A 26,925-nucleotide genomic window follows, 5' to 3' on the forward strand; every position below is an offset into this window, starting at 1 on the left:
GTTACTGCGCGCAGGCTTTTCTCTAGTTGCGGCGAGCGGGGGCTACTCTTTGTTGCGGTGCGTGGGCTTCTCATTGTGATGGCTTCTCTTGTTGTGAGGCACGGGCTCTAGGCACGTGGGCCTCAGTAGTTGTGGCACGCGGGCTCAGTAGCTGTGACTCACAGGCTCTAAGAGTGCAGGCTCAGTGGTTGTGGCTCACGGGCTTAGTTGCTCTGCGGCATGTGGGATCTTCCCGGACCAGGGATCGGACCTGTGTCCCCTGCATGACAGGCAGAGTCTTATCCACTGTGCCACCAGGGAAGCCCAGGACACTAATCCTTTTAGATCAGGTTCCACCCTATGACCTCTTAACCTCAATTACGTCCTTACTTCATACACAGCCACACTTGGGGTTAAGATTTCACCATGTGGGTTTTAGGGGAGCACGAACATTCAGTCCATAACACGAGCCAAAGTCAGTTTGTTTTGCTTGCAAATTAGGAACTTAAGCTGATACACTTAAACCTAAGTCTGCCAGTCTTACTTTTCCCTTCTGAAATCCAAACTCCGAAATGAAAAAAGGTTTTTGTTTTTGTTTTGCATCTTGTCCTGCAAGACTGGGCTTTATTCACTTGGTTGAAATAGTAGTCTATTTAATAAAAAGTGAGGATCTTTAGAATGTTAGTTCTCCCACTTTCCTTGCATCTCTGGCTTCTCTGGCATTTCTTGAGCAAGCCTGTTAGTCAAGCAGGTGATTGGAGACTCTCTGATGTCATTCTCCACACTGATGTCAGATGCCAACCTTAGGGCTGGCTGGGTGGAAAAATGACCAGCTTGGCTCTTAAAGTAATGGCTCCATGTTGCAAGAAGTTGGCAATTCTCTTCTTGCTTTTTTCTTTTTATTGGTTGTTCCACAGTCTGGAGAGCATACACAGCTGCCTGGCAGCTCTGCTCCTAAAGCTGTGGCACTCACCATCAAAGGCCGTTCCTCTGACTGCCGCTCCAGACAGGACAATGGCAAATAATATTAAGTCAAGCTCTTCCCCCAAGGGTCTCTGAACTAGAAGTCTGCATGGAGCTTATCAGTGGGAAATCTACCTAAAATTGTCCCCAGGATAATGCTTGTGTCAAACAAGCAGCACATAGTCCCACATATGTATGCAAGGAACTACCAACCAAAAAGGTGAATATAAATATGGCCCTAAAAAACACTTGGTTCATGCTCATTTCATTTTTAATTTTCCCCCAGTATTCCCCTTCACACCTGGAAATCACTCAGTATGAAGTAACCCACAGCACTTTCCAGAGCTGTTTTTGTGTTTTCTTTTCAACTGCAGATGTCTGGGAAACAGTAAACTCTTGTTTTGAAGCCTTTTAAAATTGAGTTTTTGATTCCAAGCAATTGAAAATTGTTCCTGTTTATGCTTCTTATTGGCGATAGTTTAACTAGCTGGATTTTGTTTTCTCTGGATTATGGTTTTTTACGGTTTTCCTTTAGGAGTTTACCAGTCCCTGGAGCTCACTGGTAGCAAAGGAAAAATGTGTCTAGAGAAATTGAATTTCTCTTATGTCCACAGAAAAAGTAGCCAGTTGCCATTATGGGGTAAAACTGGGGCTTTCTTCCCAGAGATTCATGGGTTAGTAAAGTCTGTGCAATATTAATACCTTTTTTTTTTTTTTTTTGCAAGGCTAGGGTATGTACTTTGCAAAGTATCTGTAAAAGTAAGTCAAGATAGCCACTTACTTCTGGCATTTGTTATGGGGTAATTATCCTAATAGTTCTTTACTCTTGTAATTTAGCAAAAGGGATATTTTACTTACTCTTGAGTTGTTTGGGCAAGCATGACTCATAGTTACCCAAGTGTAGATCATTTATTAGAATGTCTAAAATCCTTCTTTTTTAGTCAGTCTTACAGGTAGTTGTTACCATCCTGTGCCGTTTTCACCAGTTCTTCCTACCCCTACCAACTAAAACCACCCAAACCGCTATTGAGAATTCACTGTGTGTACATTCCTGGGTTCTGGGATGAAGGCTGAAGGGGGATGAAGGTGTGTTGAAGAAAGTATTTAGAAATAAAGGTCACATGTTTGTAGTTGGTCCAGACTGTGAATGGTACAAAGTATGTGGAAACCAAAAGGGGGGCAGGGTAGGCTTTGCTAGGGCATGTTTCTTACAGGAGAGTGTAGGCTCCATGTGGATTATGTGGAGAAGATGGTGGGAGGTGATAATTTCAGGCTGGAAGATGGCTGAGAAGAGATGTGAATGGAAAAGCCAGGTGGGTAAGGAAACTAATCATTGTTGGACAGTCCTATGTGCTGGGAACTGTGTAAAGTCCTTTACTATGTATCTTTAAAAATGTAATCTTCTTTATTAATTTACAGTGTGGTAGGAGGTTTTATGTCTTTATTTTAGAGAAGAAACCTAAGACCGAGGAAGTCACACAAAGAGTACATACTGGAGTTGATAATAAAATTCAGGTCCACTTGACTCCAAAGAGTGAAAATGATCAAGACTAGCTTAGGAGAGATTTTCCTGGCTGGAAGGGAGGGGCCTCCATAGGTGGAGCAAGAGATGAGGTTTGCTACCTTGGGAGTGGGGCAGTGAAGGCATGTTTCTGTCTCATGGGAAAGACAACTGAAGCTCCCGTAGGTCCTTGAACGGGGGAAGGATGTGAAGGAAGCAAGGATAGGGAAGTACTGCCCGGGGAACTTGTGTGCCCTTCACAGGTAACCAAGAACAGTTAGTGTGAAGCCTCAATACCCTCGACTTGCAAATTTCCTACCTTGCTCCTGGCTCTCTCCATTCTAATTGGTCCTGCTCTCAGCAGTGAGAATTGGCTTTCCCAAGCATTATGTGGAGCCCCTTTCCTCTCTTAGAACAGCTCTGAGGACCCCAATGGCATGTCTTCCTAATCGCAAATCCCTGCCTCTTATTACCTAACTGCCTATTCTTTTGCACCTGACCTTATAATTTCCTTTCCAGCTCAGGATCCATCCACCCTCCTGTTAGCACAACTTTTGCATTCTGCCGAGTTTTTTTCTCTCTTCAGTTCAGTGAATTTGACCTTTCCTGTCAGGTCTTTCTAGATGGAATCAACTTGACATTTTAAGGGGCGTTTTAACAGGGCTCTCAGTTTTTGTGATATGATATGAATATATCTATATTTATATTTTGTATTCTTTCATCAGATACATTTAGACTGATTTGTAAATTTCACGTGTCTGCTCTTAGATTGTAAACTCAAGGAAGGCTGTCAAGGAACTGTCATTTTCAGGGCCTTTCTGTCTCCCCAGAATGCCTGGTTAAATATTTTGACTCTGATAGTCACCGAATCGTTGCCCAAATGAGTATAGCACACTTCTCATCAGACTTTCTCTTCTTGGTGAACATTCCTGCTTTACAGTGGCCTAATTTACTTTAGGCCTGGATTAATAGTTTTGGTTCCCGAGTCTTCTTACTCTTCTTTGCATGTCTGCTTAATCTTACGAGTAGGTCGAGGGAAGCCTGCTGAAATAAGGCTAATGCTTCTGCCATATATTGGAAGAAAAAAGAATAAGAAAAATCCAAACCTCCAAATTCTACTTTTCTCTCACACCCGCTGTGCAACCCTATCATTCTTCTGGAGGGGACTTCTAGCTGCCCTGCTCTCCAGAAGCCCCATGGGAACACGCAGAGCTCAGTGTGTCCAGCTGATGGAACCCAGCACAGTACCTGACAGCTGCCTGATTTGGCCAGAGAGGAGCCCCTTGCTGATCTCCTGGTGCCTGCATTGCTGCCTCACCTGTACGTGAGTGTCCAGCCCGGACACGTCTTCCTTGTTAAAGCCAGCTATTCCATATCAGGCTCAGCCCCGCATGGTGTTTCTCTCCTTAGATTAGTGTAGCTGTCTCCTGACACAGGAATCAAGCTCCTTCTGCACAGTTGGATATGTGCTCTTCAGGCACGGCCAGAGAGACTCATTTCTTGCTTACTTTATGTCGGTCATATTTTTTGGTTAAGAAAGCATTTAATCATATCTTTATGATTACAGTTGACCCTTGAACAACACGGGTTTGAACTGCACAGGTCCACTTATAGGTGGATTTTTTTCAATAGTAAATACTACATACTACACGATCACCAGTTAGTTGAATCCACGGATACAGAGGAACTGCATATACGAAGGGCTGTATATACGTGGATTTTCCACTGTGCGGAGAGTTGGGGCCCTTAATCTCCACATTGTCCAAGGGTCAACTGTACTTATTATTGTATACTTAGAGATGCTAAAATAGTTCAATCTTTGTAAAGTGAGGAGCTCTCCTATAATATTCTCCTAGTTAGAAAATATTTCTCCAGAAAACTATTTTTGATTTTTTTGTTTGTTTGTTTTTGTTTGTTTTGTTTTTTGGCTGTGCCACACGGCATGCAGTATCTTAGTTCCACGACTAGGGATCAAACCCGTGCCCCCTGCAGTGGAAGGGCAGAGTCTTAACCACTGGACTGCCACAGAAGTCCCAGGAAACTGTTCTTAAAATACCTTCTCCAGGAATCCTTTCTTGACTCAATGAGAGGAGAGTTGATCTTTTCTGCTGGGTTCCCTTCTCCAGATGAACTTGCCTCAATCATGGTATCCCCTCCTCTTCCCAGAGCATTAACTGGGCTTGCCTTATGGCTGACGCATCCTGAAAACGCTTTATTGATTAATATCTGTGTTTCTGAGATCTTGTAACAGCTTCTTATCTCTCTCTGAAGAAAGTGAATGGACAACAGTTCTTTGGCTATCTTCTTATTAATGGTCCCTTCTCATACTTGTCTAATAGGACTGGTTGACAGCGTTTCAATTAAAAAAAGAAAAAAGGAGACATGATAGCACAAGGTTGTATTTTTTTTTTTTTCGGTACGCGGGCCTCTTACTGTTGTGGACTCTCCCTTTGCGGAGCACAGGCTCTGGATGTGCAGGCTCAGCGGCCATGGCTCACGGGCCCAGCCGCTCCGCAGCATGTGGGATCTTCCCAAACCGGAGCACAAGCCCGTGTCCCCTGCATCGGCAGGTGGACTTTCAACCACTGCGCCACCAGGGAAGCCCAAGGTTGTAGTTGCATCAATCCAGGTCTGTGTCTGATGTTCTCTGAGGTTAGTTCCCCTAGATGTTGAGTGTTTTAGATTGTAAGATCTTAAGAGGTTCAAGATTGTATCTGTTTTGGCTTTTATATAGCAACTGGCATTAGCCATGAATACATAGATCCTTGATGAGTGCCTTGGAAAAGGACACTTAGAGTGAAATTAGAATATCCATCCAAGAAATAATAGTGAAACTAACTGAAGGATACTGATGATTTCTCTTGCACGTGTGTGTGTTTGTGTGTTTTCACTTTAGTCATGTAGTTTGGGTCCATAAAGCTTTAAGAATATTTTCTATAAATGCAAATGAGTCTACCTAGATTTTGGTTCCACCCAGGACCAGCCAGATGGAGCAGCTCATGGCAGTAAAGAGGTCCTGCATTGAACCTTGAGTGTTTTGAATATGCCCAGGCAGAGAGGAGTGAGAAAACTGTAGCAAGGATGAGGATGAAGGCCAGTGACAAAGTCAGGAGTGCCAAGAAGATGTTTCATATTGAAGTGTTTTGATAAGAACATGGCTAGAGAGGTCTGAGCAGGGTAGGTGGAGAACAGAGGAAGAATGAGGTACAGAGCAGGTGTGTTTGGCAGGTTCGGAAATAGTCCTAAAAATAGTCTTATGTGAGTCACACCTTTTATGCAGAGTTTAGTGGGTGCTGCCAGGGTGGAGATGACAAAGAGGTGAGAAGCACAGCATCCTTAAAGGAACCTATGAGGCTTTGTCTGTTTTTGCACGTGCAATAATGGAACTATCCTCAAGCTATTCTGACCGTAACTTTCAATCAAGGGTCTCAGTCTCTTCTTTCCTCTTGGCAGCATAGTAAGCTGGAAGTGTTGTTTCTTTTGATTAGACAGTCATATGGATAAATAGTAGTTCATTGGTTTCATTAAACATAGATCCGAACTGATAAGGAGTTTTCAGGATTGGGCCAAAGTGGCTTGGGGCCAATTTGCAGCAGTCACAAAGTATTTCTCAGACTGTGGCCAGTGTTTGTTTTTTCAACATGTAGGAGTGGGGCTTCCCTGGTGGTGCTGTGGTTAAGAATCTGCCTGCCAATGCAGGGAACACGGGTTTGAGCCCTGGTCTGGGAAGATCCCCACATACCGCGGAGCAACTAATCCCGTGCACCACAACTACTGAGCCTGCGCTCTAGAGCCTGCGAACCACAACTACTGAACCTGCGTGCCACAACTACTGAAGCCCATGCGCCTAGAGCCCATGCTCCACAATGAGAAGCCCATGCACCACAATGAAGAGTAGCTCTCGCTCTCCATGGCAAGAGAAAGCCTGCACACAGCAACGAAGACCCAGCGCAGTCAAGAAAATAAAAATAAATAAATAAATAAAAATTAAAGAAAAAGAAAAGAAAAAACATTGGTAAAAGAAAAATGTAGGATATATGCATTTAAGAATGTCCAGAGCCACAGATTCCATCCCAGCTAGACTCATCATATCACAAAGCTGGGAGCCTGAGAATCAACATTTAAACCCTCCCAATCCCCCAGCCCTGTGACTGAGTTGCACGCTACAGTCTCTGAGGAACAGTAGGCAGTTGGTTCAGAAGAACTTGTAGATTTTCAAGCCTTCCACATGAACTGAGGCCAGATTTCCAAGGAGGAATCCTAGAGTGGGGTTAGTGAATTTTCAGTGGTCTGTGGGAGTTAAGCCATAGGGAATGTTTCCGGCAGTCCAAATAGTTCCTATCATTGTAGACATAGCTCAAGTTCACCTTTTAGATGGAGACCTCCAAGTCCACCCTTGCCACAGAACGTGCTTGCTGTCATCTGCTTTCATAGAGTTTATTTGTACAACTTTTTTGACAACTCATCTTACTCTGCCTTGTGATATCTCTTAGCTAAATCTCACACAGCTATCAAACTTCATTTTAAAAATTACAGTATAACTTACCTATAGTAATATGCACATCATTTAAATTTCATATCAATTAAATTTCATTCCATTTTCACATGCTTATATAACCATGTAGTGACCACTTGGATCATTTCCAGTACTCCAGAAAATTTCCTTGTGCTCACAGGTAATAGTTTTCTAAAGGTAGCCACTATTTAGACTTTATCACCATACAATAATTTCAGGCTATTTTTGAACTTCAGATATATGGAATCATGTAGTATGTAGTCTTTTGTGTGAACTTCCTCCCCTCAACATTCTGTGATATTTCTCCATGTTTTTGAGAGTATTACTAATTTTTCTTTTTCATTGCTGTGTTATATTCTATTGTATAAGTATACTATAACTTATTAACTTATCTACTGTTGGTGAATATTTTGGTTGTTTCCAGTTTTGGACCAGCAACATTCTTTTTTTTTTTTTTAGGGAAACAAATATCTTTTTTTTAATTGAAGCATAATTGACATACAGCATGATATTAATTTCAGGTGTACAATGTAATGATTCAACATTTTTATACATTGCAAAATGATTACCACAATAAGTCTAGTGATCATCTGTCACCATACAAAGTTACAAAATTTTTTTTTCTTGTGATGACAACTTTTAAGATTTACTTCTTCGTGTAACTTTCAAATTTGCAATACAATGTTATTAGCTATAGTTGCCATGCTGTACATTACATCTCCATCACTTATTTATTTTATAACTGGAAGTTTGTATCTTTTTTTTTAATATCTTTATTGGAGTACAGTTGCTTTACAGTGGTGTGTTAGTTTCTGCTTTATAACAAAGTGAATCAGCTATACATATACATGTATCTCCATATCTCTTCCCTCTTGTGTTTCCCTCCCACCCTCCCCATCCCACCCCTCTAGGAGGTCACAAAGCACCGAGCTGATCTCCCTGTGCTATGCAGCTATTTCCCACGAGCTATCTATTTTACATTTGGCAGTATATATCTGTCCATGACAGTCTCTCTCTTCATCCCAGCTTACCCTTCCCCCTCCTTAGCAACATTCTTATACAAGTCTTTTAGTGTTCAAGACCATTTTTTGCTGGAGATATATTCAGGAGTGGAGCTGCTGGGCCATAGGTATATGTGTGCTTGGTTTCAGTAGGCATTGCTAAACAAACATCTTCCTAGGTGGCTGGAAAATGTTTGTTTAGCAAACATTCTTACCAGCTGTGTATGAGAATTCCGATGTTTTTAACTTTTTATATCTTGTCTCCCTGACATGGCTTTGTACAGGAAAGCATGCAACCAGGTTCATATGTTTTGTGTTAGCCATAGTGCCTGCACAGAGACTATGGATGGTAGGGGTGTGATAAACATAAAGGAATTAACAATCAGAAGCTCACCGAAATCAGATTCTCTGCACTGCAAAAAGACTACAAGAAACTGCAGGAAAATCAAGATCATCCAGAACTTGAGAAGGAGAACAATATGATTCAAACCTTCCATGCACTGTTTGAAAATCTTACCCCATTCCTTGCCATTCAATATCAGGATATTACTCAAAGGTGAACCAAATGACTGTCTGTAAACCACTGAACCAAAAAGCCTGTTTAAGTAATAGAGTCTTGTGCAAACAGCAATCTTTTTATTTGAGAATAATAAAATGTTTTTGTCATCTTAGATGATCTAACAAGTTTTCTAATTTATAAATGTAGCTCTTTGCTCTAAACTCTTTTGTGGGTTCAGGCGAGGGCCTGAAAATAATTTCTAGCTGGTTGTTGACGGTGGATGTGACAAGCTCCTTTCTTGGAAGACAGCAGCATGGTGTGGTAGAAAGCACATGATTTGGGTTTCAACCTCACGTTTGATACACCCTTTTTATGTGACCCCGATCAAGTCTTCATCTTTCTGGGTTTGTTTGCTTGTCTTGGCAATGACAGTGTCTACCTCTCTCTGGGCTGAAAGGATGGTGATTGTGAAAATGCAAGTCCAGAGATGGCATATAGATGGGATATAAAAAACGTCAACCTTGAAGAGGGAGGCAGAGGAGTCAGGATCAGCGATGCCATGTGAGAAAGACTGGACTGGGCGCTGCTGGCTCTGAAGATGGAAGGGGCCAGGAACCAAGGGATGCACACTATTAAAAAAATGTGAGCTTCTCTTCCCTTTGATTTCTTTTTTTTAATTAAATGTTTTTCCAGCTTCATTGAGGTATAATTGACATATAACGTTGTGTAAGTTTAAGGTATGCAGTGTGTTGATTTGATACACTTATATATTGCGAAGAATTACCACCAGTAGTGTTAGCTAACAGCTGCATCACATCATATAATCACCATTTCTTCTTTGTGGTGAGAATATTTAAGATCTACTCTTTGGCAACTTTCAAGTATATAATACAGATTATTAACTGTAATCACAATGCTGTACTTTAGGTCCCTGCCACTTACTCGTTTTATAGCTGGAAGTTTGTACCCTTTGACCACCATCTCTACTTTTCCCCCACGTCCCTGCCCCCTGGTAACCACCACTCTACTCTCCGTTTTTATGAGTTCGGCTTTTTTAGTTGCCACATAATAAGTGAATCATACAGTATTTGTTTTTCTCTGTCTGGCTTATTTTCACTTAGCATAGTGCCCTCAAGGTCCATTCATGTTGTTGCAAATGGCAGGAAAGATTTTCTTCTTTCTCAAGGCCTAATAGAAAATACTGTTGTATATATACACCACATTTTCTTTATGCATTCATCCAATGACAAACACTGAGGTTGTTTCCATACCTTGGCTATTGTGAATAATGCTGTAATGAGCATGGGGTGCAGATATCTCTTTGAGATCCCGTTTTCATTTCCCAAAAGTGGAACCGCTGGATCATATGGTATTTCTATTTTTAATTTTTTGAGGAATCTCCATACTGTTTTCCATAGTGGCTGCCCTTCAATTTCTTGGTGGCATTGTGATGGCTGGTATTAGCCTTGGCTTTGGAGTCTGACCTAGATGGGAACCTGGAACCTGGCTCTGCCATGAATTAGCTGTTTGACTTGGACAAATTACTTAACTTTACTAAGCCTCAGGTTCATTTGTAAGATAACAGTGATATATTGCCCACTTTATAGGGTTGTAGTAGGATTCAATGAGCAAAGTAACCTATTTAGTTATATGTAAAGCAGCCTACTTAGAGGCTGGTGCATGATAGTTGCTCAAGATAGTTGTTTCTTCTCCCGTTCTAAGATTTCTCCCACGTGAGCATTCTGACTCTTAAGATTTTGAATTTCTCAGAATCTTAGCATAAAAGGTCCAAGTTGCAAGGTGTCCAGTGATATGGAAGACTTGAAGTTACCCACTTATTTGAAGCAGAATGTGCAAGACTTGAATTCTGGGGGGCAGAAACTTTATCTTTTATGATTTAGTAAAAGAATGATACCATTTACCTGAGTGTTTTGGTTATATGAATGATCATGCAGTACCTAATGTATAAGCCTCAGCTTTTCAGTTTGTATTTGTTGTATAGACTTAGTTGAAATAGCACCTTACCGCCTGCCCCCCTCCAAAAAAGAAAGAATCTTGCCAGTGAACCCACCTTCCATGGTGGTCAAAGTGGATGTACACTGAAATTCAAGAGAATAGCCTTTTTCTGGGTGAAGACTTTTGGATCAATTGTTCTCATTGGGGGCATTTTTGAAATCTGTGGAGGCATTCCTGTGAAGCACCATTAGCCTGTAGTGAGCAGAGCCCAAGAATGAAAGATGTCCCTGCAGAACACTTTTGTCCCCCTCCCCCATATTTCTCACTCACCTTTCTAATGTCTTGATCTTCAAGGTAAGGTCCCCCGCTTTCCTTATTATTGCCTCCAGATATGAAGTTGTTAGAGGTAAGTGTGTATTATAATAAATTTTAGTATGCACCAGTACCTTCTTTCATTTTCCTGTTTTTCCCATACCTAATGATTTCTGATCTTTTCTCAAAAGCGAACACTCATAAAGGGCAAATGCGTACTATTCTGTTCCGTTTTCCGCTATGTTGTCCTGCACAAGCATTTACATATTGAAACATAAAGTAACACAAAAGTTACTTTATTATAAATTACTTTCATCTATCCTTTATATTATAGCTAGGGTAGTATTTTCATATTCTGAAATAGTATGTATATATATATATATGTGTGTAAGTTAGATTTACATATATATGTAAATCAATGATAAATCTGTAAGATTTATCATTACAGTACAGTGATGAGCCTGATGGGATTGGATCCCTTCTCTACAAGTCCTTTGGAGATTTTTCTATTTGATCATTTCTCCAGTTCCTACTGCTCTTCAGCGCAACATTTTTATGTTACCAAAAAATCACACTAGTGCTAAAAAATGAGAGAAAGAAATAGGTGAGCTGAGACTCTTTGCACTGTGCCCTGGTTATTCTCTTGCTGTGTACTTAGGATTCCTATAGGGGGAAAAACATTTTTTGCTATTAAAGGGCAGAGCATGAGGCATCAAATTTCCTGAAGGAGTGACTCTCACTTCCTTCTCTTCTGTCCTACCTGCTAAGAAAACCTGCTTGTTCTCTGATTACCTTAAATCACACACTGAACCCTTTGGAGATTTTCCTGATCTCATCCTGATCTTTTTAGTCTTATCTGCCTAGGATTTTTGTTTCACTTTCTGCTGGATTTAATGTACCGCCTCCATTTCTGGTCGTTTTCCTCACTGTCCCTTTTTCTCCCTCCATTCCCTTACCTGCTCATCTGGTAAACACATGAACATGTACTTTATGGGGTTTACCAGCAGATCCCAGCTGAGCAGGAGACAGGCTCAGCCTACAGCAAGCCACATGGCAGGGGATGACCTAGAGAGGCCCAGCTACCAGAGCAAATCCTACCAAATAAGGCTGCCCCTCTGGTGCCAGTTTGCTAAAAAGGCACAGCTAGACAAAGATATGGGTAGTAACAATTTGGAGCACCAAAAGAAGACTCTCCTTCCAAAGCTTTGGGATTATTTCAAAAGCCTGATTTATTTGTACCATATTGAGCTGGGTGGGAACAAAAAACTTATGTCTTATGTCCTTGTTAGGGGTGAGTGCAATGTATGAACTAATCATAACATAGAGATGATGCAGTGGTTAGAATGCAGGCTCTGGGTTCAAAATCTGGACTCACTGCTCCCTGGCTGTGGCATTTGGAGCAAGTTACAAACTTCTCTTATGCTTCAGTTCCCTCATTTGTGTAATGGGGATAATAATAATGCCCACTTCAGAGTGGTATGTGAAGGCTTAGACTTTTGTCTGGCACATGGTAGGAGTGCATATGTTATAATTTTATAATGTAAAAATAATATTTATAATTTTAATAAACATTTTAGTTTATAATTATGTAATTAAAATTTTCATATCCTCTGACCCTCTAGAGAGGCCTTATTTTATATCATTGATTTTACAACCTAGGTTCAAGAATAATGGTATTATTAAACATCTTTTGTATTAATTATTATGTTTTGGAAAACAAGATTAAATTTGTAGCCCATTTGAATTCATGTAATAATAAGTTATTCTATAGTGGAAGTCTACAACCCTGGCTTTCCTCAAATTTTTACTCCATGGAGCACTATTACTGCAAGATGTTCTCCCCAAAACGGGTTCTATGTTGCAATATAATTTGGTTGCAGCACACAGTATGCCATTCTTGCAGACTCACGATGCACATCAGCATGTCAAAGGCTTATAAAAGTCCTGTGAAGAAACCTGTTTAACTTAAAAAAGAGATACTATCTTAACACAAGTTTCCTAGAAAATGGGGCCTGAGCCGAAGTTCATATCCTAAGGATTTATCAGGAGGTGCAATCCTAGGGCAGCAAGATTGAGGCAAAAAGGGAATTGAGACAGAGAAAGGGAAAGCAAATGCTGGATGGTGCGTTACCTAGACGGCTTCATAAGAGAGAGCACCTCATGACCAGGTGAGGGCTGTGTCTTCCAGGCAGGCTGTTTGCAATCAGCACACTCTTGAATCCTCTGGAGTCATTTTCCATTATTCAAGGTTTACCCATGAAGTGTTAATATTACTGCACTTAGGGATTGTTACCTGTCTTCTTCGGGTAGCTGCTAGGTCAGGCAGATCCCATGCTTCACAACATGGCCTTGGACCCTTGGTTAGATCGGGGCACTGGGACCCCCGTGAGGCCTCTGCAGAGATCACAGTGGTGGCTTTGTTAAAGCTTTGTCCTCACTCCCGGCGTGAGGACTCAAGGGCTGAGGACAGCCTTTGGTGCTGTGTTAGGAGATGAGGCCATGATTGTTGGCCTGGGAGGAGGGTGTGGGGGTGAGCAAATCTGGAGAGGCATGTAAACTGGCTCCTATATGCCTACCCTTTCACAAACTTTTAACTACGTAAAACTCACTTCCTTCCCCTCTCCCTTTTTAAAATTACTCTCGTTATTATCCCATAAAATTCATGTCCTGAGGCCTAAATTATGGAGATGTTGTATACAATAGCTCTTAATAATATGATAGAGAATTGACTGAATTCCATAGCTTTTGAAGATGATTCCAGGTAGAGTGATACTTGCAATTTTAGAGCCCTGTGTTTCATTGATAGTCCATTTTAAATCGGGGACAACAGCCATACTGACTTAGAATCATAGTTCATCTTACACAGTATTCCGATGCAAAGAGGTGATCCCAGGTAATGTACTTGGAGCATTTGTGTTTCTTCCTAATGTCAGTCTCCTCTTTTTTCCCCACCCTCAGTTTGTCATTTATCTTCTGACCAAATGCTGAAATGTAAAAATTCAAGACCACCTTTTAAAATCTGAGAAACTTAATTTAGGAAATAGGAGGAAATACTATTTCACAAAGTAAGATAGTATTTTGAGACTATTTTAAACTTACAGGAAAGTTGCAAAAGTAGTACAAGGAATTCCCATATGTCCTTCATCCTTCATCTGGAGACCCATTCAAGTTTTGCTAGTTGTCCCAATAACGTTCTCCATAGCACAAGGATCTAGGTCTGAGCTGTGATTGCTTTTAGTTATCAGGTCTCTCTAATCTCCTTCAATCTGAAAACTCCTCAGTCTTTCCATGACTTTCATGATTTTTATATTTTTCAAGATTATAAGCTAGTCATTTTGTAAAATATCACTCAGACTCACTTTGGTCTGTCCAATGTTTTCTTATGACTAGACCCAGGTTATGTATTTTTAAAAAATATTTATTGATTGATTGATTGATTTGGCTGCATCGGGTCTTAGTTGCGGCACGCGAGATCTTTGTTGCGGCATGTGGGATCTTCTGCTGTGGCACATGGGCTTCTTTCCAGTTGTGGCGCACGGACTCTCTAGTTGTGGTGCATGGGCTCCAGAGTGTGCGGGCTCAGTAGTTGTGGTACACGGGCCCAGTTGCCCTGTGGCACAGCATGTGGGATCCTAGTTCCCCGACCAGGGATCGAATCCGCGTCCCCTGTGTTGGAAGGCAGATTCTTAACCAGTGGACCACCAGGGAAGTCCCCCAGTGTTATGTATTTTTGGTTGGAATATCACAGAAGTGAGTCTGTGTTCTTTATATTGTACCAAAGCGTTGCATATGGTGTTGACTTGCCCTATTACTGGTGGCATAACCTTGATCATTTGGTGAAGATGGTGTCTGACAGGTTTCTCCACTGTAAATTTCCTTCCCCCTACCCCTTTGCAATTCATAAACATTCTGTGGACTGGTACTTTAAGACTGTAAAACCTATTCTTCATCCCACTTTCACCCACTAGTTTTAGAATATTTCTTGTTTTAATTATTACTATTGTGGTTACCAAATGGTGATTTTGTAGTTCCATCATTTTCGATTTTTATTAGTTGACATTCTACTGTAAGGAAGGTCTTTCTTTTCTCCCTATTAATTTTTAAAATTTGTTTATGAGTGTGGACTTCTGGATTCCAGTTTATTCAATGGATCATAATCTATTACTATCATTATTTATTTTGATTCTCAAATTGTCCAGACTTGGCAAGAGGGAGGCCTTTCAAACTGTCTTCTGCATCTTTTGACATGCCCCGATCATTCTTTGCGCACTTCCTTACTTGCCCCACAAGACAGATATTCCAGGTTCATTTTGTTCTTTCACTGCCCTACACTTAGGCTCAACCACTTGTCCAAGGAGCCCTGATTTTTTTTAGTGGAGAGTGATATTTAGAAATACATACCTGAACAGTAGGTGTGCTCATTGTTACTGAGATGTAACTACACCCAGGCCCTCTCAGAAGACAGAACTAGGAAATATATGTGTTTAAACATATATGTATGCATTTACATTTGTATTTATTTCTGTATCTCTCTATATAAAAATAATTTATACTGCTATTTTCAGTTCCAATCAAACACCACAGGGTTCATTCTAGCTTTCCTCTTTCCAAATTTGTATCTACCTTCTCCAGTAGTAAGAAATATATGCCCATTATCTTTAATACATTTATTTACTTAATCTCTCTGAATGTAGCTAGTCTTCAGGCCATCAGCCTGCTTGGAAATCCCTTATGCAGACCCCAAACTCCACCCTCTTCAGAATCCCTACCCACAGAAGGAAGGCTTGATAGCAATCTTTAAACTTAGTTATAACCTGTGTTTTCTTAGTAGCTATTTCTGGCTTGGTCATTCATGAAATTTTCCAAATCCTTTGGGGCTTAATTTATATTTCCCATTTCTACCACTTTCTTGGTGTAATGAGTTCCACAGTCTAATCTTTACTTTGTGAAATAGTATTTCCTCCTCTTTCCTAAATTAAGTTTCTCAAATTTTAAAAGGTGGTCTTTATACTACAAAGCTACAGTAATCAAGACAGTATGGTACTGGCACAAAAACAGAAATGTAGATCAATGGAACAGGATAGAAAGCCCAGAGATAAACCCACGCACATATGGTCACCTTATCTTTGATAAAGGAGGCATGAACATGCAGTGGAGAAAAGACAGCCTCTTCAATAAGTGGTGCTGGGAAAACTGGACAGCTACATGTAAAAGAATGAAATTAGAACACTGTCTAACACCATACACAAAAATAAACTCAAAATGGATTAAAGACCTAAATGTAAGGACAGACACTATCAAACTCTTAGAAGAAAACATAGGCAGAACACTCTATGACATAAATCACAGCAAGATCCTTTTTGACCCACCTCCTAGAGAAATGGAAATAAAAACAAAAATAAACAAATGGGACCTAATGAAACTTAAAAGATTTTGCACAGCAAAGGAAACCATAAGGAAGACGAAAAGACAACCCTCAGAATTGGAGAAAATATTTGCAAATGAAGCAACTGACAAAGGATTAATCTCCAAAATTTACAAGCAGCTCAATATCAAAAAAGCAAACAACCCAATCCAAAAATGGGCAGAAAACCTAAATAGACATTTTTCCAAAGAAGATATTTAGATTGCCAAAAAACACATGAAAGAATGCTCAACGTCATTAATTATTAGAGAAATGCAAATCAAAACTACAATGATGTATCATCTCACACCGGTCAGAATGGCCATCATCAAAAAATCTACAGACAATAAATGCTGGAGAGGGTGTGCACTGTTGGTGGGAATGTAAACTGATACAGCCACTATGGAGAACAGTATGAAGGTTCCTTAAAAAACTCAAAATAGAACTACCATACGACCCAGCAATCCCACTACTGGACATATACCCTGAGAAAACCATAATTCAAAAAGAGTCATGTACCAAAATGTTCATTGCAGCTCTATTTACAATAGCCAGGACATGGAAGCAACCTAAGTGCCCTTCCACAGATGAATGGATAAAGAAGATGTGGCACATATATACAATGGAATATTACTCAGCCATAAAAAGAAACAAAATTGAGTTATTTGTAGTGAGGTGGATGGACCTAGAGTCTGTCATACAGAGTGAAGTAAGTCAGAAAGAAAAAAACAAATACCGTATGCTAACACATATATATGGAATCTGAAAAAAAAAAAAAGTCATGAAGTACCTAGGGACAAGACGGGAATAAAGACACAGACCTACTAGAGAATGTACTTGAGGATACGGGGAGGGGGGAGGGTAAGCTGGGACAATGTGAGAGAGTGGCATGGACATATATACACTACCAAACGTAAAATATATAGCTAATGGGAAGCAGCCACATAGCACAGGGAGATCAGCTCGGTGCTTTGTGACCACCTAGAGGGGTGGGATAGGGAGGGCGGGAGGGAAGGAGATGCAAGAGGGAAGAGATATGGGGACATATGTATATGTATGTGTAAGTGATTCACTTTGTTATTAAGCAGAAACTAACACACCATTGTAAAGCAATTATACTCCAATAAAGACGTTAAAAAAAAAAAGGTGGTCTTGAACTTTTACATTTCAGTATTTGGTGAACACATTTCTGGTAGTTCAAGTTCAGCCTCAAACTCACCAACCATAGGACTCAGCAGGATTTGTTCATCTCATATCCATATAATTCATGGTTTTGTTTATTTTGGTCATAGCCTCTTTGAGTTTGTGAGCAGTGAAATCTTTATGGATAGTATTTGTCTTTTACCACTTTCTTCATTGCTTTTCAAAAAATTTCCTGGTTCCATTAACATGATCTTTATCATCTGATTATTAGGATTTTCTATAATGTTCCAGCTGTTGTTTTACATAGTTTTACATTAGGGAAGAACCTAATTTTTTGGTTTTGAGTATTCTTGTTTCTCCTTGGGCCACTGCTGAATGTTCCTTGTTTGAGGGGAGCCTTGAATGCAGGTGGCTGGAACTCAGTCAGGAGGGATAATTGTCTCAAGTGACTGGTAAGAGGAAAACCAGAGGATAAATGGTGGTGTTGTCTTAAGAGCAAGGGGGGCCAAACAGGATTCAGGGTGAGAAAAAGAGCCCTCCGAGTAATTGCCATAAACAGTGCTGTGGACCATGACATAGCTTTGAGGAGCACTGTCCTCCTGTTTAAAGACAGGGTTAAAGGACTTCCCTGGTGTTCCAGTGGTTAAGAATCTGTCTTGCAATGCAGGGGATGCCGGTTCAATCCCTGGTCGGGGAACTAAGATCCCACATACTGCGGGACAGCTAAGCCTGCACACCTCAATGAAGCAAAGAGCCTGTGTGCTGCAATGAAAGATCCCAGGTGCCACAACTAAGACCTGACGCAGCCAAAAAAAATTAAAGAAAAAAAAAAAAGACAAGAGTTAAGGCAGATGATAGAACATGGAACCAATGTTCTGTACGAATAAACTACAGTAAATGTGAGGTCCTTTTCATGGGTCAAAGTCTGTTCTCTAGAACCCTTCATTGTATATGCATATTTTAAATAATTTCAAGTTTTTACTTAAAACACATTTATTATTCTTTTGGTCACTCATTGAGACTTATAACACCAGCTTTTGACCTATCTTTCCTGTCTCACTGGAATGACTCTTCACCTAAAGCCTGTGGCAACTCCGTTTCCAGACTCAGTCTTGATCCAGGACAGGATTTATTAGCAGCTGTGATGCCAACACTTGGCAGGACTTAGAATTAAATTCTCCTTCAAGACTTGGGAACCCATGGCTCAGTTAACACTGAGAGACAGTGTGGTACAGTAGGAGGTGCTTTGGGTTTAGAGTCCAGCCTCCAGTTTTTACTTTATTACTTAGTAGCTATATGTTTGTGAAAGTTACTCAAAACTCATTTTCCTTCTCTGTGAAATGGAGATAATATTCACCTTGTAGGATTAAATTGCAGTATATAAAGTGTACCTAAAGTTTCTGACCCATAGACACTCAGGAAACAGTGGCTATCTTTCTAATTAAGACTACTGCTGGACTCCGTATTGCTTCTTGAGTTGCCCTATTATGAAACGTTACTGGGGTACTCTAGGAATGACCACCAGATGCTTGATAACTCTGAGGAATAGCAATTTCTTTCTCCAGTCCATGGAACTGGGTCTTGGCCTAGAGATTTTACTTATTTCCATATTTTGGCCCACCTTTCTGTATGGCAGACGCTGGGAAGCTTGCTGGGGTTCTAAATGAGAATCCATTTCCACCAGTTAGACATACTGTATGATATTTGGAACACTGCTTGGCTATTATCTATTGGAAAGCAAGGTAGAGGAGGTGTCTGCTTTTTCTGTAGCAGTGATCCTATCACTGGGCCTCTTGGTGTGAACATCAAGAGGTGACTTGCTGTGACAGTTGCAGTAGTTTTGTACTGATTGTACTGACTACAGCAGCATCCCCGTGCTTACTTCCTAGCTTTATGGGGTCAAGAGGCTGTTGTGGAGGTGGTAGAAGCATCTCGACTCCCCATCTTCTTCGTTTTTGGCAGAGGAAACTGCTCCCCTGGCAGACTGATTTGGCAGTGTTTTACCTGGGGTCATTCCTGGCGGCTCAGCCTCAAGCCTGCTCCTCCTGGCTTCCAGTTAGATTCCAGGCAAAACTTGCCTGTGTTGAATCCCTTTTTCCTGAAACTAGCTAGATTGGTTTTGTTTCCTTCAACTGAACCCTGCCAGATATAAGTCCTACTCTCTGATTTTGTCCAGGTTTTCTTGGTCATATGCTGAAGCCTGTGACTGCAGACCCTGGTACCTTGTCTTCTTCTTTAAGACTTGCTTTCTGGGGTTGGGGTCTTGACTCAAACCTGTCCTGCAGCCATGAAAAGGTATTCTGATTGGCACCTGCTGGCCTGACTGAGCTCCAGCTTTTACTGCTGCTTTAGTTCTTTGAAGGGCTCCACCTGTATGAGTGGACTGCTTAGTGCAAACTATTGCTTGAGGTATCCTGACCTTGGCATAGCCTTTGAACTCCATGCCTGGATCTCCTGTCTGCCTGCCTTAATAGCCACTCAGTTCTCCCAGCCCCTGACTCAGGTCTTGAGCTGAGTCTTATGGTCTGTTCTCTGTGGCCAAGAATGATTTATGGCATATCCTGGCATATCCTGTATATCCTGGACCTGATCAGAGATTTTCCACTGGGTCTGGTCCATGGCACTCACTCTCTACCCAGAAGAGTTTAGAGTCAGCCACCAATTTGTGATACCACTAGGTGCTCCTTTGAAATTACATACCAAAATAGTAACTCTTACAGATTACCTGCAAAAATAGTAGAAGTTCTATTGTTTATATGTTTCTAATTAGGGAAGGCTAAATCTACCCTTGAATTAGTTCTCTATTGTAAGGTAGAAGTTGAATGGTATTGTGTTTTTAAAACGTTTCTGCTGAAGTCATTGCACATTTTTACCTATACTGTGATTGGTAAGAGAAAAAAGATCATTTTTTCCCATCTTCAAGAAGATCTGAATAGTTTTCATACTGATTGAATTAATATAACTGTACAATTTAAGTCAGAGCATAAGTAGGTTAAACAGTGCTACCCTAACTTTCCTATAACCAATGAGTAAATTGATTTTCTTATGACACGTAAGTAAATACTGTAGTCTCATTGTTAAAGGTTATATAAAACCATTATAATTAATTAGAATTCATGGTGGAATTTATAAGAAGTAGTCCATTTTATAATGGCCAGATATAAAATAAATATAAATTTGAAATGATAATATCTTCACCCCCATCTTAGCAAAAAGTTATATCTGAAGGACTGATTATACAGATGGATAATGGCCACACAATATATAAAAACAGAACTTTGACCCACAACCTGCCTCAACCTGCCCAGGAAACCAACCCATTTTTTGTAATAACCAGCCCAGGAAGCCAGTGTGTTATCCATTAGACTTGGAGGAAGTCAGGTTGCTATTTTTAGTAACCATCTAGGAACCCAAACAATAACCCCCATAACAGTTGGCCCCAGATGGCCAGGACTTGATTAATAACTGGCAGCTTCCCTAATTTTTGCCCTTGCTTCCAACTTAAGACCAATGGGAGAAAGCCGAGTATGTCTCCTAACCAATCACCTAGGACGCCCCACTTCTAGTCAGTCTGTCTGTAGCTTCCCCATGCCAACAGCCTCCAATCAGGCCATACCTGAAGCCCCCTTTTTTCCACTATGAAGCTTCCCCACTCCTCTGCCTGCCTTTGAGTCTTTGCCAAAATGCGAGTTATGGTGACTGACTCTTGCTATAGCAAGCTCTGAATAAATAGCCTTTGCTTGTTCTCATTTGGTTGGTCTTGCTTTATTTCCACGTATCTGTAGTGTCTTCAAGAAACCTTGTCTTGTAAAGATATTCCTCTTTTCCCTGTTGCCTATAAGCGTGCTGGTATTCTCAAAGTCCTGAGTCAATAATTTAAAGTTTCTCAATCTCTCAACTTTCCTGTTATTGACAATTTGTGTCCTCTGATTTGAACTTTTAAATTAGGCTGAATTTTAAAATTTGATTTATAACTTAAAATTCAACATTCTCTATCCCCAATAAAATAGTTTTCTCCAACAGGTTGCATTATAACGAAAAATTTAACAATCTTTGGTGTCAAATTGATTGAACCCATTTTGAATGTTAACTAGAATACATCCTGCATGCTTATGTTTCTCCTCTGAGAATACAAATAATTAAGCAGGTATTGAGAAAAAGCAGTGAATCATTTTTCCTTAAGTGTTTCATAATCTTCCTTTGTTTGATTGGCAATACCTTCTCCTCATTATTAATCTCATGATCTTTAAAAATTTTTTTAAATTTATTTCAGTTAATGTTTTTCTTTTTAAAATTGCAGTATAGTTGATGGTATCATCATCTTATTACAATTTTTATTACATTTTATTGTCTCCTCTTACCTCACATTACCGTAAGTCATTGTTTCTCAAAGTGTGGTCCTCAGATCATTTATATTGCCAAGAGGCTTGTCAAAATGCAGGTTCTTGGTCCTTATCCAAGATCTACTAAGGCTGACTTTTGGAGTGTGTCCCAGGAATTTGCATTTCAAACATGTTCTTCAGATGATTTCTATATATATCATGTTTTTTCTATATATTTGTCTTATCTGTTTATGTCTGTGTAATCTATGTATTTCATCATGCTATCTGTCTGTCTAAAGACTAAAATTTAGGAATCACTGGTCTATTAAATGTCTGTCAAGTACCTGGCATAATGTCTTCAATCCTCAAAATGGTTGTAAATTATAATTTCTATTTTATAGTTAAGAAAACTGTGGCTGAAGACAATAAGTGACTTGTTCAGCGTCACACAGCTAGTAAACTGTAGAGCTGGGAGTAGAAGCCAGATTATCAATACAGAAATAATCCTATATGTTGAGGAAAAAAGTGTTTAAGTTTCATTACCAAATACATATCTCACAATTTAGCCTATGTTTACACCCAGTTACCAGAGAGACTCTTACAGCTCAGTTGGATTGTATGATACTCTCTGAGTCCATCCATGTTGCTGCAAATGGCATTATTTCATTCTTTTTTATGGCTGAGTAGTATTCCACTGTATATACATGCCACATCTTCTTTATCCATTCATCTGTCGATGAACATTTAGGTTGTTTCCATGTCTTGGCTATTGTGAATGGTGCTGCTATGAACATAGTGGTGCATGTATCTCTTTGAATTATAGTTTTGTCCAGATGTATGCCCAGTAGTGGGATTGCTGGATCACATGGCAACTCTATTTTTAGTTTTTTGAGGAACCTAATGGGGGCTGATCTTAATGCTCTACTGAATTAACCATCCAATTGAGGTGTAAGAGTCTCTCTGGTAGCTGGGTGTAAACACAGGCTAAATTGTGAAGTATGTATTTGGTAATGAAACTTAAACTTCATCCCATTTATAAGATAAGCAATGTCTCGGTGGGGCCCTTGAGCAAAGGTATAAGTGATTAGTTCCCCGGGGCAGCTACAGATGATTAACTCTTAGAGCAGCAAGCAATATAGTTTCAGCAGAGAGTCCTGTGATTGTTGAGATTGGGACAGAACTCGAACTGTGGGGATCTAAGTTCATTTTCTGTTGACAAAACATCTCTAAGGGAAAGTCTTAAAAAGGCTTATAAAAACTTAAAAGGCCCTTGGACATCAAATGGCTCTTACAAATTAATCAGAAACATACGGATTAGATTTCTCATAAAATACATTTAGGTTTAAAATTATGGGAAAAAGCACAGGGCAAAATGTCTTTTAGGTTTGTCCAAACCAAACCCTAAATGCTTGGGAAAAGTTGGAAATACTGTAACAACAGCAGGATGACGCTGAGCACATATGTGGCATCTTCAGGTGACACAGGAAAAGAGTCCCATTCTCCTACAGTGGGGCAGAGCCTGAACTTCCCTGGAAATGTGGATGGCAGCTCTGGCGGGTTTCTGTGAGGCTGGCTGGTTCAGTAAGGATGGTGGCAGGAGATGGGAAGGGAGGAGGAGAATTTGGAGGCAGAGAAGATAGTCTTTCATTCTTCCCAGGAAGGTTGGCTAGTGGCATTCTTTTCCCCAGTAGGTGCTGGCCCGTTCCACCCTTGGAAAGTCTTCGGAGAGCAACCTTGGTGTAAAGGAGGGATATCAGGCTGGGTGGAAGAAGACCTGCATTTTAATCCTAGCTCTGCCAATTCCTGGCTGGCTGATGTTCAAGGCCCCACCCTAAGACAAATGAATGCCCTTCATGATTCAGAAGGCTTATTAAGCCTCAGTTTCCCACCCGTTGAATGGGAGATAGCACAAACCTTGGAGTGGTGTTGGGAAGATTTAGGTGAGATGGTGATCTCCTCCACTTAAGCACAGTGCTTGGCACATTCTAAGAGCTCAGTAATTGACTATATTATTGTTACTCTTTGGCATGATCCTAATGTTCTTGTTCTTAGATTTCTAAGGAAAAAGGAGTCAGTTGCCACCCAGAGGGAGGAATGGAGGAAGGGATGTGGGAACAAAGGGTTTTCCTTATATCTAGGAAGAAGATAAATTTTAGAATTGAATTTAAAACTAAATATTGGAACGAATGATCCCTTGCATGGAGGTGTGAATCTGATCTGTTAATTCCTCCTTTGGATGCAAACAACTTTTTGGTTCTTTCCTTTAAAAAATAAGCACCAGTCATGGATCACAAATGGTTATTTAGTCTTCTAAACTTGTGTTTTGTTTGGAAATAATCTGATTTTCAAGTAGTAGTATATATTTTTGTATGAACGATTATCTCAAAGAGTTTTGAAGCTATAAGCAAAAAAAAAAAAAAAGTCTTTTCATGACTCAGTGCCTTTTCAGTACCAAAAGAGACTGTTACTGGAAATGGATAATTGAGTGTTACGAAAACCTTCAGTCTATTGTGATCAGTTTCTTCCCCCTTCTCTGATCTAGGCTTCCACACTTGACACCTATCTGCCTAGAGAGCATGACCCTCCATGGGGGCAATGCGAAGCCATAAAGCCAGCTACATCTTTGGAAATGAGACATCTTCCTGTTTTTCCCAACTCTTCTCCCTCCTCCAACCCCACCTCACAGCTTACTCAAAGCCCAGGGAGACTGAATAACTGACTAAATTTGTCTATGTATGGAGGCATCTGTCCACAAAAATGTTTTCTTGTCCTTGAAAATGTTTTGATTGCTGTCTTCTAGGTAGTTCAAAAAAGAGCTTGAATCAAAATGGTTACAACCATCATATGGTTGAGTATATGGCCATTCTGTAGTAGTATTAATTAGATACTTGAAAAAAAATATAAGTATCCGTGTGTTCTGTTAATAATTTGTGTCCTTAGATCTTTTACATTCATTTTTGTGCTCATGTTTGTTTATGTGACCTTGTAGCCCCTTGCATCAAATAAAACACACCTGTCATGTCTGGGAAAATGAATGCGAAACTCTTCTGTTGCCTGACCATTCTGCATTTGTGTGACTGTGTACATATTTTATTTAATTACAGATTTTAAATGAAAGAGAGAGGACTAATAATTTAATGTTACCGTGAGAATTCAATTTATTTTATTATCCTGAAATTTATGGTTAACTCTAGTGTTGCTTATACCTTATAATGGTTACACATTTTAGGGGTATATCTACAATGGAAAAAGTCCATCCACCGCTGACAACTTCTTGTTAAAACTGGATTGCATAAGCTCAGAGCAGTGTGTTACATAATAAGACAATTTACAATCATCGTGATAACATAGGATGTTTTCTGGAAAGAAAAGATAGAAATATTTGTAAAACTGCACCTGCAAGGAGGCTATAATTTCTGTGTGGCTGTGACAGACAATGTGAATCATGGATTATTACCATTTTTTTTTAAGGGCTTCATGCATTTCCCATTATTTATTATAGCTCCTCTAGGATTTTCCCCAGTATACTCACACGGATTGAGATAGATATATATTCGGACACACAGATGTGTATACAGTTATATACTTATACACATATATTATACACACACATTATGCTCAAAATTTATGGCAAAGAAAATAAATAAGCTCAATGGCTAAAGCCTTGCAAAACACCCAAACTCAGACAAAAGGAACCTTTACATCTGCCTATTAAACTTACGGCTAAATCCCTAGAAGGATTCTCAAAGCTGCTGCCCAGATTTTCAAGGAGAAACCTCCATCTCGTTAATGAACCGTAGCCAAAGGCCAGGTTTCCCTCTGGTGTACACGCACCCAGTGGCCTCATTTGTCATTTTTCTCTGGGCCCTGCTGAGCTGCGTCCAGCCCCAAGTGCCCATGGATGTGACTGATTCCAGCGAAACCAAATGGAGCTCTTTCTTTGCACTTTCCTGTTGTCATCGCAAGTTGTTTATAAGCCCCACTCTCGGTGCCAGATGATTCCCTGCTGCAAGTGAATCAGTTCTGTGAAATATTTATAGTTCAGTCTATTCGATATTTAATAATTGTACACGGCAACAGGGCAAAGTCTGTCAAGTCTGATTTCTGTGTCCTTTCTTCTTTCTTGATAACTTGACTACTCTCAGACATCTCTAGTCCCAACATTCTTTCTGTATCAGTTACCTATTGCTACAATAATGCTGAGTAACAAATAGGTGTACAACCTCAGTGACGTAATTAGCATTTATTGTTCATTCTGGAGTCAGCTGGGGGTTGGCTAGAGGGTTCTGCTGATGGGGTTGGCTAGAGGGTTCTGTTGATCCTGGCTGGTCTTGTTTACTTATCTTGGGCGAGGTCAGCTAGCTTTTCAGTGATCGAAGATGGCCTCAGCTGGGGCAATTGGCTTTGCTAAGTATCTCATCTTCTGTCAGGTGAGTCCAAGCATGTTCTTATGATGTTGGCAGTGTTGCAAGAGGGAGGGCAAGCACCTTTCAAATCTTTTTTGCATCACATTGCTAACATCTCACTGGAACAGCAAATCACTTGGATGAGCCCAGAGTCAGAGTGGGGGGCATTAACAAATTACATGGCAAAAGATGCAGATACAGAAAGGGTTGATGAACTGGACTGTACTTTTGACAAATTGTTTGTCATTTTCCTGACTGAGGAAGCGTCTGTTCCTCCATCCCCTTGTATCTGGGCTAGGCCAGTGGTTATATGATTCATAGAACACCATGGAAGTGACCCACTGTCCATCTGGGCCCAGCCTTTCAGTGGATTGGCAGCTCCTATGTGCTCCTTCTTGGAATGTTCATTCTTGTGCTGTCCTCTCTCGGAACACAGTTGCCATGAGATAAGAAGCCCAGACCACACGGAGAGGCTACAAAAGGTAGCCTCAACTGCTAGCCACGTGCATGGATGGTTCAGCCCAACTGGGCTCCAGATGCCTGCAGCCCCGCCAGTGTCATGTGGATGAGAAGACCTGCCCGGCATGGCCCAGAATTGTGAGAGACAGTAAAATGGTTACAGTTTATTTACGCCACTAATATTTGGGATGGTTTGCTGTGCAGCCATAGATAACTGAACTGCACCAGGAGTGACATTCTAGGCATTCGATCAGGGTGAAGGAGGGAGGTGTTTTTGATCTGTAGGTTTTTCTAGAGCCTTTGTAAAAGGTAGTGATGCGTTTTATCTAAACTCATAGCCAACTTTGCAAATAGTTCTATGACAAGGTAAATGTAGTTTACCAAGTATGCTGATTCCCAAGTACAGAATCACATAAACCTCAGAGGGATCCTAGCCATTGTAGACTTTGCCACATCAGCACCTT

At 40.4% G+C, this 26,925-nt stretch overlaps 1 long non-coding RNA gene across 1 annotated transcript in view; it reads left to right on the forward strand.

The window, feature by feature from the left end:
• LOC141276914 (uncharacterized) overlaps window positions 1–26,461 on the forward strand; it is a 71,835-nt gene extending 45,374 nt beyond the window's left edge. Inside the window, exon 3 of the long non-coding RNA XR_012327274.1 lies at window positions 26,439–26,461. This is a non-coding gene — a long non-coding RNA (uncharacterized lncRNA). The remainder of the gene's footprint in view (window positions 1–26,438) is intronic.
• Window positions 26,462–26,925: the final 464 nt, after the last annotated feature.

Source organism: Tursiops truncatus, chromosome 17 (genome assembly GCF_011762595.2).
Source record: "Tursiops truncatus isolate mTurTru1 chromosome 17, mTurTru1.mat.Y, whole genome shotgun sequence".
In the NCBI taxonomy this organism is placed as follows: Eukaryota; Metazoa; Chordata; class Mammalia; order Artiodactyla; family Delphinidae; genus Tursiops; species Tursiops truncatus.